Source organism: Arachis hypogaea, chromosome 18 (genome assembly GCF_003086295.3).
Source record: "Arachis hypogaea cultivar Tifrunner chromosome 18, arahy.Tifrunner.gnm2.J5K5, whole genome shotgun sequence".
Classification (NCBI taxonomy): Eukaryota; Viridiplantae; Streptophyta; class Magnoliopsida; order Fabales; family Fabaceae; genus Arachis; species Arachis hypogaea.
In genome coordinates, this window is record NC_092053.1 from 36,612,798 (window position 1) to 36,621,931 (window position 9,134).

A 9,134-nucleotide genomic window follows, 5' to 3' on the forward strand; every position below is an offset into this window, starting at 1 on the left:
CTTCTTCTTCATAAGAAGCCTCTTGAGTACTATTGGATGCAGCTTGCATTCCAGTCAGACTCTGAGAAATCATATTGACTTGCTGAGTCAATATTTTGTTCTGAGCCAATATGGCATTCAGAGTATCAATTTCAAGAACTCCCTTCTTCATAGGCGTCCCATTACTCACAGGATTCCTCTCAGAAGTGTACATGAACTGGTTATTAGCAACCATGTCAATGAGTTCTTGAGCTTCTGCAGGCGTTTTCTTTAGGTGAATGGATCCACCTGCAGAAGTATCCAATGACATCTTTGATAGCTCAGATAAACCATCATAGAATATATCCAGGATGGTCCATTCTGAAAGCATGTCAGAAGGACACTTTTTGGTCAGCTGCTTGTATCTTTCCCAAGCTTCATAGAGGGATTCACCTTCTTTCTGTCTAAAGGTTTGAACATCCACTCTAAGCTTGCTCAGCTTTTGAGGAGGAAAGAACTTGGCTAAGAAAGCCGTGACCAGCTTATCCCAAGAATTCATGCTATCTCTGGGTTGAGAATCCAACCACACTCTAGCTCTATCTCTTACAGCAAATGGGAAAAGCATGAGCCTGTAGACTTCAGGATCTACTCCATTAGTCTTAACAGTATCACAGATCTGCAAGAATTCAGTTAAGAACTGAAAAGGATCTTCAGATGGAAGTCCATGAAACTTGCAGTTCTGTTGCATCGGAGAAACTAGCTGAGGTTTCAGCTCAAAGTTGTTTGCTTTAATGGCAGGAATGGAGATGCTTCTTCCATGTAAATTGGAATTAGGTGCAGTAAAGTCACCAAGCATTCTCCTTGCATTATTGTTGTTGGGTTCGGCTGCCATTTCCTTTACTTGTTCAAAATTTTCAATAAGGTTGTCTCTGGATTGTTGTAATTTAGCTTCTCTTAATTTTTTCTTCAGAGTCCTTTCAGGTTCTGGATCAGCTTCAACAAGAATGCCTTTTTCTTTGTCCCTGCTCATAAGAAAGAGAAGAGAAAAAGAAAAGAAGAGGAATCCTCTATGTCATAGTAAAGAGGTTCCTTATTGTTAGTAGAAGAAGAAAAGAAGAAAAATTCGAACTCAGATAGAAGAGGGGGTTCGAATTTGGTGAGTGATGTGAGGAAGAGATGTTAGTAGATAAATAAATAAATAGAATAAGATGAGAGAGGGAGAGGATTTTCGAAAATAATTTTTGAAAAAGAGTTAGTAATTTTCGAAAATAGTTTTTGAAAAAGGTTAGTAATTTTTGAAAATTAAAATTAAAAATTAAAATAATTAGTTAATTAAAAAGAATTTTTGAAAAAGAGGGAAGATATTTTCGAAAATTAGAGAGAGAGAGTTAGTTAGGTAGTTTTGAAAAAGATAAGAAACAAACAAAAAGTTAGTTGGTTAGTTGAAACAAATTTTTGAAAAGATAAGAAGTTAGGAAGTTAGAAAAGATATTTTGAAATCAAATTTTTGAAAATGATAAGATAAGAAGATATTTTTGAAAAGATATGATTGAAATTAGTTTTAAAAAAGATTTGATTTTTAAAATCACAATTAATGACTTGATTCACAAGAAATCACAAGATATGATTCTAGAACTTAAAGTTTGAATCTTTCTTAACAAGCAAGCAACAAACTTGAAATTTTTGAATCAAAACATTAATTGTCATTGTTATTTTCGAAAATTTGATACAAAAATAAGAAAAAGATTTTTGAAAAATATTTTTTTAAAATTTTCGAAAATAACTAAGAAAAATGAAAAAGATTTGATTTTTGAAAAAGATTTTGAAAGAGATAAGGTTTTTAAATTTAAAATTTGATTTGACTCATAAAAACAACTGGATTTTAAAAATTTTTTAAAAAGTCAAATCTAATTTTCGAAATTTTAAGAGAGAAAAAGGGAAAGATATTTTTTTTTTATTTTTTGAATTTTTATGATGAGAGAGAAAAACAAGAAAAATGATGCAATGCATGAAAGTTATGGATCAAAACAATGAATGCATGCAAGAATGCTATGAATGTCAAGATGAACACCAAGAACACTATGAAGATCATGATGAACATCAAGAACACATTTTTGAAAAATTTTTAATGCAAAGAAAACATGTAAGACACCAAACTTAGAATTCTTTAATGCTTAGGCACTAAGAATTCAAGAATGCATATGAAAAACAAGAAAAGACACAAAACATGCAAATGCAAAGATCAAACAAGAAGACTTACCAAGAACAACTTGAAGATCATGAAGAACACCATGAATGCATGAAATTTTCGAAAAAAATGCAAGATGCACATGCAATTGACACCAAACTTATAACATGACTCAAGACTCAAACAAGAACACAAAAATATTTTTGATTTTTATGATTTTCTGATTTTTTTTTTGTATTTTCTTTTAATTTTTTTTTCGAAAATCATTTTGAAAAAATAAGGATTCCAAAATTTTTAATATGAATTCCAGGAATCTTATGCTCTTTAGTCTAAAGCTCCAATCAAAGGGTCAGGCATGGCTTAATAGCCAGCCAAGCTTTAGTATGTAACTCAGACATGACACGCCTGACATTCCCTACATTTAACAGCCAATTGGCTAAGAAAGATAAAGAAGCTCTTCTCTTGGGTATAAGTGAAATCTCAGTCCAAAAGAATTGAGACATGGCTTTACAGCCAGCCAGGCTTCAACATGCTTCATGAAACACTAGAATTCATTCTTAAAAATTCTGAAGAAAAATATATTTTTGAAAACATTTTTTTTCGAAAACAGATGAGAAATTTTTGAAAGATTTATGAAAAATTTTTGAAAATAAAACAAAAAGAAAATTACCTAATCTGAGCAACAAGATGAACCGTCAGTTGTCCAAACTCGAACAATCCCCGGCAACGGCGCCAAAAACTTGGTGTTGTTGCCGGATCAAACTTGGCACTGATGTTACCGGACCAAAAGCTTGCCGAAAACTTGAACAATCCCTGGCAACGGCGCCAAAAACTTGGTGCACGAAATTGTGATCTCTGGTAATGGCTACAAAAACTTGGTGCTCTAATCTCAATTCATAATTTGTCACAACTTCGATACAACTAACCAGCAAGTGCACCGGGTCGTCCAAGTAATAAACCTTACGTGAGTAAGGGTCGATCCCACGGAGATTGTTAGTATGAAGCAAGCTATGGTCACCTTGTAAATCTCAGTCAGGCGGATATAAAATAATTATGGAGTTTTCGAAATTAAATAATAAAAGAAGGATAGAAACACTTATGTAACTCATTGGTGAGAATTTCAGATAAGCGTATGGAGATGCTTTCGTCCCTCTGAACCTCTGCTTTTCCGCTGTCTTCATCCAATCAGTCTTACTCCTTTCCATGGCAAGCTTTATGCAAGGGCATCACCGTTGTCAGTGGCTACAATCCCCTCCTCTTGTGAAAATGGTCTAAATGCTCTGTCACGGCACGGCTAATCATCTGAGGTTCCCGATCATACTGGAATAGGATTTACTATCCTTTTGCGTCTGTCACTAAACCCAGCACTCGCGAGTTTGAAGTACGTCACAGCCATCCCTTCCCGGATCCTACTCGGAATACCACAGACAAGGTTTAGACTTTCCGGACCTCAGGAATGGCCATCCATGGGTTCTAACTTATACCACGAGGATCCTGATTAAGAGATCCAAGAGATATTCATTCTAGCTTGTTCGCATGTAGAACGGAAGTGTTTGTCAGGCACGCGTTCATAAGGGAGAATGATGATGAGCGTCACATAATCATCACATTCATCATGTTCTTGGGTGCGAATGGATATCTTAGAAGCAGAATAAGTTGAATTGAATAGAAAACAGTCGTACTTTGCATTAATCTTTGAGGAACAGCAGAGCTCCACACCTTAATCTATGGAGTGTAGAAACTCTACCGTTGAAAATACATAAGTGAAAGGTTCAGGCATGGCCGAGAGGCCAGCCCTCAAACGTGATCTAAGATAGCATACAACTGATCAAAGATCTCTAATACAATAGTAAAAGGTTCTATTTATAATAAACTAGCTACTAGGGTTTACAGAAGTAAGTAATTGATGCATAAATCCACTTCCGGGGCCCACTTGGTGTGTGCTTGGGCTAAGCTTGAGTGTTGCACATGTAGAGGTCCTTCTTGGAGTTGAACGCCACCTTTTGTGCCATTTTGGGCGTTGAACTCCACTTTGCAACTTGTTTCTGGCGCTGGACGCCAGAATTGGGCAGAGAGCGGGCGTTGAACGCCAGTTTACGTTGTCTAAACTTGGGCAAAGTATGGACTATTATATATTGCTGGAAAGCCCTGGATGTCTACTTTCCAACGCAATTGGAAGCGCGCCATTTCGAGTTCTGTTCTGTAGCTCCAGAAAATCCATTTTGAGTGCAGGGAGGTCAGAATCCAACAGCATCAGTAGTCCTTCTTCAACCTTTGAATCTGATTTTTGCTCAAGTCCCTCAATTTCAGCCAGAAAATACCTGAAATCACAGAAAAACACACAAACTCATAGTAAAGTCCAGAAATGTGAATTTAACATAAAAACTAATGAAAACATCCCTAAAAGTAACTAGATTCTACTAAAAACATACTAAAAACAATGTTAAAAAGCGTATAAATTATCCGCTCATCACAACCACATCAAAATAATTGAACTATTCTTATTTTAAACTTGAAATTCATGTATCTCTCAATTCTTTTCAAATAAAATTTTCTTTTGAAGCAAGGTGAGAGATATATGGAATATTTTACAACTTTAAGACATCAATGCAAATGATCATGCAACAGGAACAAGAGAACAGATAATACAACATAATAGAAAACAAAAAAATAACAATAGAAAAGGAGATAAAAGAGAATGAATCCACCTTTAATGGTGGCGGCTAGTGCTCCTCTTTGAGGATCCAATGTGGTGCTTAATCTCTTCAATGTCACTCATTTGCCTCTGTTGAGGCAACTGCACAGGCTCATGTGCATGCTTTCTAGTTTGCTCCATCCTCTTTTTGTGGGGGCAAATGCCTTTCCCTTCCTCTTCCTTGAGGTTTCACCAGTCTTTAGTACCATACTTAGGAGTGGTAGAAGTAAAAAAGCAAAGCTTTTGCAACACCAAACTTAAGAGTTTTGCTCGTCCTCGAGCAAATATGAACAATGGGGAAGAATAAGGTAGAAGAAAGTGGGGTAGGTGGTGCTTTTGTGGGATCTAGTGGTCCTGAGAGGTTAGAGAATTCAAATTCCCTGCCCTTTGCACTGGCGTTTCCTTGAGGGTAGTTACCACTCATATCACTAAGAGCACTATAACTCTCAGCAGGAGGTGCAACCACAGTCTCCATGTCTAGAACTTTTGTCCTAACTGGAGTCTCCTCATAGGAGTATAAGTGCTAGTTATTGGCAGCTATCTCAATGAGCTCATCTGCCTCTTCAGGTGTCTCTAATAGAGGGCCATTTGCAAAGTGATCTACTGTCTTCCTAGCTATCTCAGAGATTGCTTCATAGAATATCATTGTCTTTCCCTATCCTGAGAACATATGAGGAGGACAATTCCTGAACATCAGCTTGTACCTCTTCCAAGCATCACGGAAAGGCTCACTCTCCTTCTGCCTGAAGGTCTGGACATCTGTCACTAGCTTCGCTAGTCTCTGTGAGGGAGAGAACTTGTTCAGGAAATTGTTAACAACCTCATCCCAGGTGTTCACATTTCCTCTGAGTTCCATATGCCACCATTCATTTGCTTGAGCATTCAAAGCAAATGGAAAGATTTTTTGTCGGGTGACTTCAAAATTCACTCCATTGACCTTTACAATGTCACAGAAATGCAGGAAGTTAGAGATGAACTTACTGGGGTCTTCCTGTGGGTTTCCATGAAACTAGCACTTTTGCCGTAATAGCAGGATCTGGTCTAGGTTGACCTTAAAGTTATCTGGGTCAATAGGAATATTAAATAAATAAGAACTTTGAGGTCTCCTAATTTGAATGTTCCCTTTTAGATCCATAGTGACTTCAGAGTTCCTGCATACATAAACATGAAAAAGAAAACAAGAAAGAAGAAGAATGGGAGCTCTATGTCAAAGAATAGAAAACACCCTATGAGATGTGGTCAAGAAAGGAAAGAAGAATAAAGATAGAAGAAGGATGAGAAGAATTCGAATAAAGAGAGGAGGAAAATTCGAAAATTAGAAGTATAAAAGACAAACAAGAATTAAAATATTTTTGTTTTTATTTTATTTATTAATGTAATTCGAAAATAAAAGCTAATTAATTAAAAATATTTGAAAATTAATTAATGAAATTCGAAAAAGAAGAGAGAAACATAGAAGAGGAATTTTCAAAAATTAAAAGAGAGAAGAATTAGTTAGGAAGTTTTGAAAAAGAAGAGAGAGAAGAGAAGTAATTAATTAAGAAAAGATTTGAATTTAAAATAAGACAAGAGACAAGATAAGAAAAGATTTGAATTTAAAAATTTGAAAATAGAAAAGATAAGAAAAGATAAGAAAAGAAATTAAAACGATTTGAAAAAGATTTGATTTTAGAAATTGAAAGTAGAAAAGATAAGATAGGAAACAAAAAAGATTTGAAAAAGATAAGATTTTGAAAAAGATAAGATAAGATTTTTGAAAAAGATGAGATTTTTAATTTTGAAAAGATTTGATTTTTGAAAACTTGAAGACTATGATAAGATAAGATAAAAATTTTGAAATTAAAATCTGAATTTTTATTTAAAAATTTCGAAAGTAATGTTTAAATAAAGATAGAAAAGATATTTTTTATTTTTGAATTTAATGATGAAAGAGAAAAACAAGTAAAAGACACAAGACTTAAAATTTTTAGATCTAATGCCCCAAGTTTTCGAAAATTTGAAGGAAAAATACAATGGGACACCAAACTTAAAAATTTTAAGATTAAAACACAAAGAAACACAAGAACACTTTGAAGACTAACAAGAACACAAAGAACAAGACTTAAGAAACTCAAAGAATATAAGAACATAAAAAGGACACCAAACTTAAAATTTTTAGAAAACTAAACACAAATTTTTGAAAAATATAAAAGAAAAACACAAAGAAGACACCAAACTTAAAGATTTGACACAAGATTTAACCAAAGAAACTATTTTTGAAAAATTTTTGAAAGAAAGACTCAGAAAATGAAAATAACTAAGAACAACAACAAAAAGACTCAAACCAAGAACAAAGATTAAACAAAGAAAATAAAAATAAAATACTCAACAAAATAAAATAAATTACCAAATCTAAGGAACAAGATAATCCATTAGTTTATCCAAACTCGAACAATCCCCGGCAACGGTGCTAAAAACTTGGTGCACGAATCCCCACACCTTCATACAGCTGTACCAGCAAGTCCACTGGGTTGTCCAAGTAATACCTAAGCGAGTCAGGGTCGATCCCATGAGGATTATGGTTTGAAGCAAGCTATGGTTATCTTGCATATCTTAGTCAGGAAAAATCAGAAGGTTTAAGAGGAAACTATTCTTAATTTGTATTTGTGAATTAGGATGGAATCAGTAATAGGAATATAGTTGAGGATTGGAGTTGCTTTGTCTTTCTGAATTAACTCTGGTATTACTGTCTTTTTTGCTTGTGAATGATTTCTTCAATGGCAGGCTGTATGTGATTGACGCTGGTTTGAGCAGCCGCTAATACTCCTCCAGATCTGAACCACAGGGATAGTATGGATCCAGTCTGATTGAGGGTGAAGCTCTTGCAGTTCATTCTCCTTGGTGATCCTACTTAAAATGCCACAGATAAGGTCGAATCTTCCGGATTGGAGGATGCTGCGCCTTTGGTTCTAGACTCTACCACAGAAACCCTAATCTCCCTGTAAATCGACTGAACTGATATCTCGAGAAGTTCACAACGAAGTCGTGGATTAGCCGTCTGAGAGAGATGTATAATCAAGCTGGTGGTTCATCATTGTCTGACGAAAGACACACTCTGAACCCATGTAGAATGTGATAACCTTATGCCAGTCCAATGTATTCATATTAATGAAGAACGAATATAAATCTTAGAATTGATCAAACACAGATTGAAGAGAAACAGTAATACTTTTATTAATTCATAGGACTCAGCAGGGCTCCTCCCCTCAACCTAAGAGGTTTAGAAACTCATACTGAAAGAAAATACAATGGTGAAAAAGTGTAACATCTATAGATGGTAAAAAGATCCCTGAATAACATAGATCAAATCCCTAAAATACTAAACTAATGACTAGTAAGGGTAAAATAGTCTTTTTAATGCTAAAATCCACTTCTAGGGCCCACTTGGTGAGTGTTTGGGCTGAGTTTTGATGAAATCCACATGCTATGAGGTCTCTAGGGTGTGAAACGCTGACTAGGGGGTCCTCTCTGGGCGTTTGGACACCGGGCTCTGCTCTGTGGGTGCTGGACGCTTGGAAGGGGGCCAGAGGCTAGCATTGGATACAAGTTTTGGGCCTTCTAATCTGAAGCAAAGTATAGACTATTACATTGTTGGAAAGCTCTGGAAGTCAGATTTTCATAGCCGTTGAGAACGCTCCATTTGGACTTTTGTAGCTCCAGAAAAGCTCTTCTGAGTGCAAGGAGGTTAGATCCGGACAGTATCTGCAGTGCTTTCTCTGTCTCTGAATCAGACTTTTGCTCCAGCTCCTCAATTTCAGCCAAAAATTACCTGAAATTGCTCAAAAATACAAAAACTCAGTAGAATCCAAAAATATGAATTTAACACTAAAACCTATAAAAACTTAATAAAAACTAAACAAAACATACCAAGAACTATATGAAAAGGATGCTAAAAAGCGTATAAAATATCTGCTCATCATATAGTCAATAATCTTGTCTTGAATTATCTTTTGTTCTCATTGCATGTTTAAAGATTTTGTTAATTTTAGAGTTTGGCTTGTCATAAAAATAAAAAAAAATGAAGAAAAGCCCTCACACATACGCTTGATCCACGCGTACACATGAAACTCCAGAATCTGACCGTGACAGGATCGTGCGTGGACTGTACCATCGCACGGTCTAAACAGAAAGTTGTGTCAGGATTGAGTGGAAAATGTGCGTTTAGCACAGATTCATCCCACGCGTATGCGTGACCCACATAACTTCTGTTTTCCGCGGTCCCGCGTACGCGTGGCCCACGCGTATGCATCACTC

The 9,134-nt window shown here is 35.6% G+C and overlaps 1 non-coding gene across 1 annotated transcript; it reads left to right on the top strand.

Annotated features, from left to right (window-relative positions):
- Positions 1-343: 343 nt before the first annotated feature.
- LOC112773968 (small nucleolar RNA R71) lies at positions 344-451 on the top strand. The gene has a single exon (XR_003188486.1). It is a non-coding gene; the product is annotated as a small nucleolar RNA R71 (small nucleolar RNA).
- The last annotated feature ends 8,683 nt before the right edge of the window (positions 452-9,134 follow it).